This window comes from Hemitrygon akajei, chromosome 5 (genome assembly GCF_048418815.1).
Source record: "Hemitrygon akajei chromosome 5, sHemAka1.3, whole genome shotgun sequence".
Lineage (NCBI taxonomy): Eukaryota > Metazoa > Chordata > Chondrichthyes > Myliobatiformes > Dasyatidae > Hemitrygon > Hemitrygon akajei.
The window spans coordinates 71,446,564-71,460,127 of NC_133128.1; the positions used below are offsets into that span (position 1 = coordinate 71,446,564).

The window sequence follows — 13,564 nt, forward strand, 5'->3', positions numbered from 1 at the left end:
TTTTCCAATGTCCCATACACTTGTCGTAGCAAAACTAATTACATACAATACTTAACTCAGTAAAGAATATGATATGCATCTAAATCACTATCTCAAAAAGCATTAATAATAGCTTTTAAAAAAAAAAGTTCTTAAGTCCTGGCGGTAGAATTGTAAAGCCTAATGGCATTGGGGAGTATTGACCTCTTCATCCTGTCTGAGGAGCATTGCATCGATAGTAACCTGTCGCTGAAACTGCTTCTCTGTCTCTGGATGGTGCTATGTAGAGGATGTTCAGGGTTTTCCATAATTGACCGAAGCCTACTCAGCGCCCTTCGCTCAGCTACCGATGTTAAACTCTCCAGTACTTTGCCCACAACAGAGCCCGCCTTCCTTACCAGCTTATTAAGAATTGAGGCGTCCCTCTTCTTAATGCTTCCTCCCCAACACGCCACCACAAAGAAGAGGGAGCTGGTGGCGTACCGCTCTCCTAGTAGCATGCGGGGGTCTAATGATTCTCTTGATCCTGCCATGCTTGATTCCTTGTATAGAGGCACTGGTCAGGCGTAACGTGTCCCAGCTCCAGGCAGTAGCGATACTCCAACATGGGACAAACGAGCTAAAGATTATGCTATTAAAGAAGAAAGTTGACCCTCAAGGGGGGGCGGAGGAAGGGTGGTGGGCCCCCTGGGAGTGAGAGAAATGCTAGCTGAAACGCACATCTTAAAAAGAAAAAGGGTGGAATTGTAAGATTCAAAATTAAGATGTGCGTTTCTGAAAGAGGTCTGGGTTAAAGTCAAAGGACAAATGTGATTTAATTATGTCCGGGGACAAATGTGATTTAATTATGTCTGGGTTAAAGTCTGTAAACAAATGTGATTTAATTATGAATGCAGAAGCCCTGACAAGATTAACTGTTTGTGGAATCATTGAAGTCCTGAGATATGGACTATTGTTTTACAGAAACGTGTAAAAAAACAACTCCAAATATGGAATGGGAAAACACTGTGTACCTCCCGAGTCAGGGAGGGGAGGGGTAAGGAAGAAGGATAAAACCTGCTGCCCTGTAAGGTTCAGGGTTCCCTTCTCTGAAGGCATCCAGCTCTGCAGAACTGTTAATAAACTTTGTTTCCTTGAATTTGTCTTGAAGCCATTATTCGGGAGCGTGGCTCGTTTCTGACACAAGGGTATAAGAAGTGGGGACATGGTATTAAGATAAAGACTGAACCATGATTGAATGACAGAACCATTCCCCTCCCCTATTCCTACTTTTCTATGTTGCCATTCACCTAATTTTCATAGTGTTCAGCAAAATGTCAGATTGGATTGAGCTCAGGCCGCTCAGGAGGATTTGATTATTACTGATGTGAGCTGTTGAATTTCATCTTCCATTATAAGGCATGTCAAAGAAAAAACTGGGGAAAAGAAAGCAAGCACTCCCTGTGTAGAGAGGGGACTAGAGTCAACATTTCTGGACAATGAAAAATCAGAAAAGTTGTTAGGCAAGTTGTTAGAGAACTTGTTAGGCAAATCTGACACCTGCTTTGTTGATGTAGTGGAAATTTTTACTGCCAACATGCAGAGGAATCCCTATACAATGGAAGCTTTCTTTCAGCAGTTTACTCATACTGAAGGAATTGTTTACATAGCAATTTCTTATGAACTGTAACTTATAAATGTGTGCCCAGAACAAGCCAGTCGTATGTTGCAGGCTTAAGAGTTATTTTTTTAATTACTGGAACCTAAATTAGTGATTTTATGGACTGTTGGGCTTGAAATTCTGCCCTGTGTTCGTTTAGGAAGAGAGACAACTTACACCGGAATATTACAAAAACGTGGCTTTATTGCAGAATTCGTAACTGGCACAGCGAATCCACGGAGTCGCTGGAGAAGGCGTTCTGTTTTCCCCTTACAATCTGCTCTTATTTATACCCCTTTTCCCCCCAGCACAACCCCGCTACATATTAGGTAATATCGGGCACTTGTGTCCATCTTATTGGCCCGCAGCCATATGCTCACGAGTTACCTGTTTCTTTTGTTTACTGAATCGCGTGACACTAGTAGTTTCGATGTAGCGGGGTCCCCAGTTTCGCTCCCCCCTCCCTCGCATTCCAGCCTCCTAACATTATGTGTGTTACGTGAGCCACTCCTGACCTGTAATGGCAGTCCCGAATTAACCCCAACACTCCCTCCCTTGGCCTCCCAGAGGCCACATCCCCACATCCCTTACAATCTTTTCCGCGGTTGCCGGGATCAGGCAGAGAGGTGAGCGTCCCCCGGCACTCTTTGGCGTGTCCTCCCTATTTGCTTATCCTGATTTGTCCGACCTAGGGTCACAAAATATGGGTAGGGGTTCCCTAAACATCCGCAATTTTTACAAGTAGCATGCAACATTTCAGAAAACTTAATCAATAACAAATTCACAATCCCCCCCTTGCCATGGTCCATTTCAGTCCGTGTCCTCACATAGCGCGTCCGCTTTCCGGGAGGGCCGTGTCCTCCCCTTCCACCGGGAACAAGGGTGCCTGGTACGCCGGTGGAGGTCCATTCTTTCCAGTCAAGGCTCGATCTATAGTCCGGATGACTAGGGTCCTAATACAGGGTATGCAACAACAACCACACGTGATAAAGATAGCAATTTAAATAGACAGTCCTAGAGCCGACTGTCCCAGAAACGCTCCCCACTTGCCAGAGATCTTATTTAGCCAGTAGAAAATGATGCCAGTTATTGTCCCCCTCCCTTCTTACCTTTTATTGCCCTGTTGGAGACCTCGGCGACAGGGTATGGACCATGCCACCGTTTTCCGTTCCAGGTGAGCTTCCCTGGGCCTCGGAGGAACACTTCCACTCCTACCTTGATGGTGTCCGACCCCTGCGGCTGCTCACTGTTAGATTATTGAACTCGCAGTTATCAATTTTACCATATTTCTAAAAACTCTCATATACTCTGTTACTCAACACACAAATGTCTGAGTTTTGGTAACTCGAAATTGAAGTGCTCCATGGCTCCCTAGTACACAGAGAGGATCAAATGTGGGACGGTCGCCTTTCAAAACCTGACCTTCGCGTGGGAGATTTCTCCTCTTAACAACCAGTCTAAGGTAGGCGCCGTCATTATCCCTGTGTACTACGGTGTCCGCAACACTTTTCTCCTCACTCCTGAGACTTTTATGCCCATCGTGGGCGGCGGGTACCCTCACTCAGAAGACTTTTCCACGGGCGGAGAATCTTCCTAAAAACAGATACGAGTTAGTACTTACCAGTCACGATTCTGCACCGGGAATGATCTCTCCCAGGGTAATTTGGGGTTGGTGAGGGTCCGTCAGCAGACAAGATCTAACTCAGTGATTTAACTACCTAGTGGAAGTCTTTGATATAACAGGCACTTCCTGACCTTAGTCGAGCTTGCGGCCGCAAGTTGTCTGCCGTCGGACCCACCAGCCTGTGTTGTCTCTCCCTCCCCACGTCGGGGTCACCAAATGTTGGGCTTGAAATTCTGCCCTGTGTTCGTTTAGGAAGAGAGACAACTTACACCGGAATATTACAAAAACGTGGCTTTATTGCAGAATTCGTAACTGGCACAGCGAATCCACGGAGTCGCTGGAGAAGGCGTTCTGTTTTCCCCTTACAATCTGCTCTTATTTATACCCCTTTTCCCCCCAGCACAACCCCGCTACATATTAGGTAATATCGGGCACTTGTGTCCATCTTATTGGCCCGCAGCCATATGCTCACGAGTTACCTGTTTCTTTTGTTTACTGAATCGCGTGACACTAGTAGTTTCGATGTAGCGGGGTCCCCAGTTTCGCTCCCCCCTCCCTCGCATTCCAGCCTCCTAACATTATGTGTGTTACGTGAGCCACTCCTGACCTGTAATGGCAGTCCCGAATTAACCCCAACAGGACTAAAAGTCAAATTATTTTCCCCTTTCAGGAGATGATAGGAACAGGTATCTGGGGCATATGTGATAAATGTGGGAGGCCCACAGGATAAGTTGAGGAAATTCTAAGACCATACTGAATCCTTAGTTTATAGTAAGAGCATAAAAGCAAGAAATCTGTGATAAAGTACTAGTTATAATCGAACTGCATCATTGTGGGTATTTCTAGGTATCATGATTAAAAATGTATTAAGATTTAAAGATCTTTTAATGATTTGGTCAGAAACATAAGACTTCCACTGTGAGAAGAGGGAATGTTTGCATTGGACAAATGTACATTAAGTGTAGAATTTGTAGAGGTATTCCTAACCAGAATAGTTCTGTGAAGTGAATACAAGGCAGCCTCTTGAATCTGCAAAATTCTTTATAACATTTTAAACTGAAAGTTGTTAGTCGAGCAAGGGAACTATGTATGAGTTAAAAAAGTAAATTTTCCAATTTGTCAATTGCAATACTGTATTTATCTATTTTACTATTAATGTAGCAGGGAATCTTACCTGTTGACTTAATCATTGATTAATGAGATCTGGGGGGAGTGAAATCAATGGTCAAAAAATAATGTGAAGCTGTTGTGATCAGTTTCAATCTTGTGCTGTTCAACACGTAAGGCTTAGAACATAGAACATAGAATAGTACAGCACATTACAGGCCCTTCGGCTCACAATGTTGTGCCGACCCTCAAACCCTGCCTCCCATATAACCCCCTCACCTTAAATTCCTCCATATACCTGTCAAGTAGTCTCTTAAACTTCACTAGTGTATCTGCCTCCACCACTGACTCAGGCAGTGCATTCCACACACCAACCACTCTCTGAGTGAAAAACCTTCCTCTAATATCTCCCTTGAACTTCCCTCCCCTTACCTTAAAGCCATGTCCTCTTGTACTGAGCAGTGGCGCTGGCTGTCCACTCTGTCTATTCCTCTTAATATCTTGTACACCTCTATCATGTCTCCTCTCATCCTCCTTCTCTCCAAAGAGTAAAGCCCTAGCTCCCTTAAAATCTGATCATAATCCATACTCTCTAAACCAGGCAACATTCTGGTAAATCTCCTCTGTACCCTTTCCAATGCTTCCACATCCTTCCTATAGTGAGGCGACCAGGACTGGACACAGTACTCCAAGTGTGGCCTAACTAGAGTTTTATAGAGCTGCATCATTACATCGTGTCTCTTAAACTCTATCCCTTGACTTATGTAAGCTAACACCCCATAAGGTTTCTTAACTACCTTATCTACCTGTGAGGCAACTTTCAGGGATCTGTGGACATGTACCCCCAGATCCCTCTGCTCCTCCACACTACCAAGTCTCCTGCCAATTACTTTGTACTCTGCCTTGGAGTTTGTCCTTCCAAAGTGTACCACCTCACACTTCTCTGGGTTGAACTCCATCTGCCACTTCTCAGTCCACTTCTGCATCCTATCAATGTCTCTCTGCAATCTTCAACAATCCTCTACACTATCTACAACACCACCAACCTTTGTGTCATCTGCAAACTTGCCAACTCACCCTTCTACCCCCACATCCAGGTCGTTCATAAAAATCACAAAAAAGTAGAGGTCCCAGAACAGATCCTTGTGGGACACCACTAGTCACAACCCTCCAATCTGAATGTACTCCCTCCACCATGACCCTCTGCCTTCTGCAGGCAAGCCAATTCTGAATCCACCTGGCCAAACTTCCCTGGATCCCATGCCTTCTGACTTTCTGAGTAAGCCTACAGTGTGGAACTTTGTCAAATGCCTTACTAAAATCCATGTAGATCACATCCATTGCACTACCCTCATCTATATGCCTGGTCACCTCCTCAAAGAACTCTATCAGGCTTGTTAGGCACAATCTGCCCTTCACAAAGCCATGCTGACTGTCCCTGATCAGACCATGATTCTCTAAATGCCCATAGATCCTATCTCTAAGAATCTTTTCCAACAGCTTTCCCTTACAGACGTAAGGTTCACTGGTCTGTAATTACCTGGACTATCCTACTACCTTTTTTAAAGAAGGGGACAACATTCGCCTCCCTCCAATCCTCCGGTACCATTACCGTGGACAACGCGGACATAAAGATCTTAGCCAGAGGTTCAGCAATCTCTTCCCTTGCCTCGTGGAGCAGCCTGGGGAATATTCCATCAGGCTCCGGGGACTTATCTGTCCTAATGTATTTTAACAACTCCAACACCTCCTCTCCCTTAATATCAACATGCTCCAGAACATCAACCTCACTCATATTGTCCTCACTGTCATCAAATTCCCTCTCAGTGGTGAATACTGAAGAGAAGTATTCATTGAGGACCTTGCTCATTTCCACAACCTCCTGGCACATCTTCCCAATTTATCTCTAATTGGTCCTACCTTCACTCCTGTCATCCTTTTGTTCCTCACATAATTGAAGAATGCCTTGGGGTTTTTCTTTACACTACTCACCAAGGCCTTCTCATGCCCCCTTCTTGCTCTTCTCCGCCCCTTCTTAAGCTCCTTTCTTGCTACCCTATATTCCTCAATAGACCCATCTGATCCTTGCTTCCTAAACCTCATGTATGCTGCCTTCTTCCACCTGACTAGATTTTCCACTTCACTTGTCACCCATGGTTCCTTCACCCTACCATTCTTTATCTTCCTCACTGGGACAAATTTATCCCTAACATCCTGCAAGAGATCCTTAAACATCGACCACATGTCCATAGTACATTTCCCTGCAAAAACATCATCCCAATTCACACCCACAAGTTCTAGCCTTATAGCCTCATAATTTGTCCTTCCCCAATTAAAAATTTTCCTGTCCTCTCTGATTCTATCCTTTTCCATGAAAATGCTAAAGGTCAGGGAGTGGTGATCACTGTCCCCCCAGATGCTCACCCACTGACAGATCTGTGACCTGACCTGGTTCGTTACCTAATACTAGATCTAGTATAGCATTCCTCCTAGTAGGCCTGTCAACATATTGTGACAGGAATCCATACTGGACACACTTAACAAACTCTGCCCCATCTAAACCCTTGGAACTAATCAAGTGCCAATCAATATTAGGGAAGTTAAAGTCACCCATGATAACAACCCTGTTATTTTTGCACCTTTCCAAAATCTGCCTCCCAATCTGCTCCTTGGTATCTCTGCTGCTACCAGGGTGCCTATAGAATACCCTCAGTAGAGTAACTGCTCCCTTCCTGTTCCTGAATTCCACCCATACTGACTCAAAAGAGAATCCTGCTACATTACCCACCCTTTCTGCCGCTGTAATAGTATCCCTGACCAGTAATGCCACCCCTCCTCCCCTTTTCCCCCCTCTCTATCCCTTTTAAAGCACTGAAATCCAGGAATATTGAGAATCCATTCCTGCCCTGGTGCCAGCCAAGTCTCCGTAATGGCTGCTACATCATAATTCCATGTATGTATCCAAGCTCTCAGTTCATCACCCTTGTTCCTGATGCTTCTTGCATTGAAGTACACATACTTTAGCCCTTCTACCTTACTAACTTTATACCCTTTATTCTGCTGCTCTTTCCTCAAAGCCTCTCTATATGTTAGATCTGGCTTTACTCCATGCACTTCTTTCACTGCTCTATCGCTCCAGGTCCCATCCCCCTTGCAAATTAGTTTAAACCCTCCCGAACCATGCTAGTAAACCTACCTGCAAGGATATTGCTCCCCCTCGAGTTCAGGTGCAAGCCATCCAATCTGTTCAGGTCCCACCTTCCCCAGAAGAGATCCCAATGATCCAAAAATCTAAAACCCTGCCCTCTGAACCAACTCCTCAGCCACGCATTCAATTACCATCTCCTCCAATTCTTACCAACACTATCACATGGCACTGGCAGCAATCCTGAGAACGCCACCCTTGAGGTCCTGTTCTTCAGCCTTCTGCCTAGTTTCCGAAACTCACACTTCAGGACCTCATCCCTCTTCCTGCCTATGTCTTCCTTCCTTACAGGATACAACTTCAAACCATCAAAGGTAACAGAGAGCAGGAGATAGATGCCAGAGAATTTTTTTGTTTAAGACTTAACAAAATTCCATCTTGAATGTAACCACAAGGTCTTCAGAATAAGGCGCTGCTGAATCAGTTTTCCTGCTTTCACAGTGAATATTGGAGTAAATTTTAATAAAGATGTTGATTCATATTTACAGGTGGACATTGAGCTATTTCAAACAGATAGTGAAGGGTGTAGAGGGTACAGTTCTAAGATGATAGAAGGGAAGTAGTTAGCATAAAGAGATGAGGCAGAGACATAAGGAGATGGGTGGGACCAGTTGAGGAGTCCGGTGATGGGCAGGGATGGAAGTTGGAGGCCGTGTCTGGTGGGTGATAGGTAGAGATAAGCAAAGGAACAGAAAGGAAAAGGCAGATTGAACCATTTTAGGGGAGGGAAGAGCGGATGTAAAAGCAGAGGCTGGAAGAACAACACCTGATATTCTGCTAAGTGGTCTACTGTATAACCTAATGATAGGAACATTAAACTTCCCAATTTCAGGTAAACTTTCTCTCTGCTGATCCACATCGGTTTTCCCAATACAACCTCTTCCCCCTAACAGCCCCAGATTAGTTGCCTTCCCCCACCTGGTTTTGTCTGTCCACCATCGCTGCCTTATCTAGGTCCAACTATCTCCTTCATTGCTTGTCTGTGGCTTCTTCAGTCTCTCTGTATCACCTTCTACCCTCTCTGTTCCCTTTCTACTCTCCTCTCCCCACCTTTCTCTATCCCTCCCCTGCCCACACAGCTTCTCCATTCTCCTTTGCCTCCCCGCCCCTTCCCACTGCACACATCTCCCCATTCACTCTCCTCCCCAGTTTCTTTCCCCTTACCATATTATCATGATAGTAGCGCATTTAAAAAAAAAGGTCATGATTCCTGTGGGGATATTACCATCCAGTAATTTTGGCATGAAAGCAAAGATCCATACTTTTCTTACAATTTGGGTCAATGTTTCATTGACAATGTTTGTTTATTCTACTAATCTTATCCTGATCTTTAAAAACCCCCATTAAACATAGTATTTATGGAATCACAGGCATGTTGTTAATACAGTTAGTTTCTTATAGTTCTTTGTGTGATCAGTCCATTCACATGTGACAGTATTTTCATGCTGCTGTTCATACAGGAGTGCTTATTCCAGACACTGGTAAGACAAAATGGAATAATTTCTGAAAGATTATATATTTATTTACCCAAATTGACACTTTCCTGAATTCTCTAGAGTTACCTACTTTAAGTGAAGAATAAAATAGAACGATGATTGCTGACATAACTGAAGCTGAACTAAAAACTGCAATTAGTAGGCTTAAATTAAGCAAGTCAGCAGGATCAGATGGGTATACGGCAGAGTGGTACAAAGAATTTAAAAATGATTTAATTCCTGTTTTACTCCCCACACTGAACTGGGCTCTAAAAAAAGGCACAAATGCCACCCAGCTGGAAGGAGGCAATAATCTCAGCTATACTGAAAGAAGGCAAGGATAAAATGTAATGTGGTTCATTTAGACCAATATCTGTTCTTAATGTAGATTATAGATTATTTACCTCCATCATGGCCAAACGATTACAGGAGTTCGTACCCACATAATGATCAGACAGCTTTTATACAACAACGCCAAATACAAGACAATATACGAAGGACACTTCACATTATGGATCATATACAAAAAAATTAAATTGAAGCAATAGTATTAAGCGTGGATGCTGATAAGGCATTTGATTCAGTTAATTGGAATTTTCTTTACAGAGTTTTACATAGATTTGATTTACATGACACAATTATTAAAACTATACAGGCACTATATGACAATCCTACTACGAGGATTAAAATCAATGGACATTTATCAAATAGTTTTACCCTAGAAAGGGGCATGAGACAGGGTTGTGCATGGTCACCTCTACTCTTCACATTAGATCTGGTACCATTAGCTCAATACATCAGACAAAATGAAGATATCAGGGGAATTACTATTAAAGGGACAGAGCATAAATTGGCTTGTTACGCGGATGACATTTTGATCTATCTAGGGCAACCAACATACTCTTTACCTAAATTGATGCAATCCTTTGAACAATATGGTCAATTATCAGGATACAAGATCAACATAGATAAAACCCAATTACTTTCATATAACTATAGCCCACCAAGAGAAATTGAAAGTAGATATCCCTGGGCATGGCACACAGAGTCTTTCAAATATTTGGGCATCATTATGCCAAAAGATTTGGCAAAATTAGCAGAATGCAATTATTCGCCTATATATAAAAAAATGAAGGAAGATATAACAAGACGGAACCTAATTCCTCTTTTTAGTCTCAGTTCAAGGATTGAATCCATTAAAATGAATATACTGCCCAGACTGTTATATCTCTTTCAGACCCTACCAATAGAGATTAACCAAAATCAATTCAATGAATGGAACAAAATGTTATCAAGATATATATGGCAAGGTAAAAGGCCTAGTGTTCATCTCAAAACTTTGCAATTAGCCAAGGGAAAGCGGGGAAGGGGCCTACCTTCTCTTAGAGATTATTATTTTGCAGCACAGTTGAGAGCTGTGATATGCTGTTGCAATCCATCATATGACGCTCAATGGAAAAACATTGAGGAGCGGGTACTTCCCATCCCCATACAGGCAATTTTGGCTGATAACAACCTAAAAGGTACATAAATACTATTGATAACCCATGGGTGAAATAGACTCTTAAAATATAGAAAACTATTATAAAAGAATATAAACTGGAGGGAGATATTGCAATTCTTAAATGGTGTGCATATGACTTGGATTTTACACTGAATAAACTGGATGCTAGATTTAAGGACTGGACAGCTAAAGGAATAACAGTTCTTTGTAATATAATGAAAGAAGGAACACTATTCAGTTTTGAAATGCTTAAAGAGAAACACTTATTAGAAAAGCAAGATTTTTATCGGTATTAACAGATGTGACAGTATGTTAATAGGGGGGTTAAAAATGTAACCAAGGCAAGTACATGTTTGATAGAGCTATTTAGAAAAGCATATAATTCAGATAATGATAGTAGAATCATTTCAAGCATGTATAAGGGGTTGTCAAATCTTAAAACACATTCGACTTCAAATATTGAAACAAAATGGGAGAAGGAAGGAGGGATAATTATATCTGAGGAAGAATGGACAATAATATGGAGGTATCAATGGAAGTGTACCAGTTCACAGAAATGGAGGGAGTTTGGATGGAAAAACTTGATAAGATATTTTATTACACCCTCTCAGAAATCCCATTGTGATAGTAACCTCCCTGTTTGCTGGAGAAATTGTGGAAGTCAAATTGCAAACCATCATATTTTCTGGGACTGCCCCATTATCAAAGACTATTGGAGTGGGATACATAATGCCCTACAAAGCATCTTAAAATGTGAAATACCCTTAGAAAGTAAGACCATATATTTTGGGAATATACCTCAAGAATGGTTGAAAGAGATAAATATTTAATGAATATACTGTTGGTGGCTGATAAAAAGACTCTTACCAGGAAATGGCTATCATAGGAGGGTCCAACTTTAAGCGCATGAATGGAAATTATAACGGACATTTACAAAATGGAGAAGATAACAGCATCTGTTAATCATAAGTTGGAACAATTTAATTCATACTGGGAAAAATGGTTTAATTACATAATACCTCATAGGCCTGATTTTATTCTCACAAATCAATGAATATGTTGTAGAAAAAAAGATCACTCCCTACTTGTACATAATTTTCTCCTTTCACTTGTTCTTTCTTTCCTCTCTTTTCTATAAGTGTATACTTCAGAAAAATATTAAGTGGAGATTTGTGGCAAATATAACTATATTGTTATATGTATAGTATCTGAAATATATATTGTGGAAATGTTTGTTTGATGATGAACTTCAATAAAAATAAATTACAATAGAAGATTATATATTTATTTCAGTTGGAGTATTGAAACAGCTGTTAATATGTTTCACAAGCTTTTCTCTGCTAAAAAAGTCCAAAGTTCAAAGTAAAATCCTTATCAGAGTACATACATGTCACCACATACAACCCTAAGATTCTTTTTCCTGTGGGCATGCTTATTAAATCTATAGAACAGTAACTGTACACAAGATTAATGAACAAAAAACTGTGAAAATGCATATATAAATAAATAGCAATAAATAACAGGCATGAAATAACATGAAATGAAATGGCATGAAATAACAAGATAAAGAGTCCTTAAAGTGAGACCATTGATTGTGAGAACATCAAAAACAGAATGAGTGTAGCTATCCCCTTTTGTTCAAGAGCCTGATGGTTGAGGGGTAGAATCTGTTCTTTAACCTGGTGGTGTGAGTCCTGAGGCACCTGTACCTTCTATCTGTTGGCAGCTGTGAGAAAAGAGCATGGTCTGGATGGTAAGGATCATGTAGACATGCTCAATGGTTGAGAAGGCTTTACCCATGATGTATTGAGCAGAATCATCTACATTTTGTAGGATTTTCTGCTCAAAGCCACTGGTGTTCCCCTACAGGCCATAACGCAGCCAGTCAGCACACTTTCCACCACACATCTATGGAAGTTTGCTAAGAGTTTTGAGGTCATGCCAAATCTCCACAGATTTCTGAGGAAGTAGAGGCGCTGTTGTGCTTTCTTTGCAATTATATTTAAATGATGGATCCAGGCTAGGTCTTGTGAGATAGTGACACCCAGGAATTTAAAGTTACTCATCCCCTCCACCTCGGATCTTCCAATGAGTACTGGCTCATGGACCTCTGGCTTCCCTCTCCTAAAGTCTACAATCAGTTCCTTGGTCTTATTGATGTTGAGTAAGAAGTGTTGTTATGACACCACTCAGCCAAATTTTCAATATCACTCCTGTATGCTGATTCATCACCACCTTTCTTAGGACCCACAACAGTGGTGTCATCAACAAACTTGTATATGGAGTTGGAGCTGCACTTAGCCGCACAGTCATAGGTGTAAAGCGAGTAGAGGAAGGGCCTAAGTACACATCCCTGCTGTGCTGCTGTGCCGATGGAGATTGTGGAGGAAATGATTTTGCTAATCCAAACTGAATGGGGTCTGCAAATGTGGAAATCCAGGAATCCATTGGCACAAGGGGTGTTGAGACCCAAGTCTTGGAGTCTACTGATTAGTTTTGAGGGGATGATGGTGTTAAATGCTGAGCTGTTGTATGTATCAGGATACAAGTCAAACCACATTTTAGTAGCTGAATTGGCAAACTCTATAAATAAGTCATAGAATCAAAGGGATGTACAACATGGAAACGGCCCTGTGGCTCACCATCCATGTTGGCTATCAACTATACATTTGCACAAATCATATATGATTCCTGGTATTTTTCCATTTTACCCACATTCGCACTAACTCCCTTCACATTCAGCCATTCACCTACACACTAGGAGCTCCAAAGTAAAACATGGTAATTGTCAGTAATTGATTGCTGGTTTGGCTTAATACAATTATTTAAGATAAAGGAAGACCTATAACTTTATATTAGTCCTTCGGTTATTTCATTCCAGGTGCTAATAGAGAACTATTTAGTCACTTGGTGGCAGTGTTATACCATTTTCAATAAGATCCTCCCAAAACAGTTGATTTTTTTATATATAGATGTGAAAAAATCTATATAAGTGTGGTACCGAATCAAAAGTATCAAGCTTTGCAATTGG

General features: G+C 41.7%; 1 long non-coding RNA gene across 1 annotated transcript; it reads right to left on the minus strand.

Annotated features, from left to right (window-relative positions):
- Positions 1 to 1,804: 1,804 nt before the first annotated feature.
- LOC140727864 (uncharacterized) lies at positions 1,805 to 3,873 on the minus strand. The gene is made up of 2 exons (XR_012098956.1): positions 3,240 to 3,873; positions 1,805 to 2,864 (listed from the first exon to the last, which is right to left on the minus strand). It is a non-coding gene; the product is annotated as an uncharacterized lncRNA (long non-coding RNA).
- Positions 3,874 to 13,564: the final 9,691 nt, after the last annotated feature.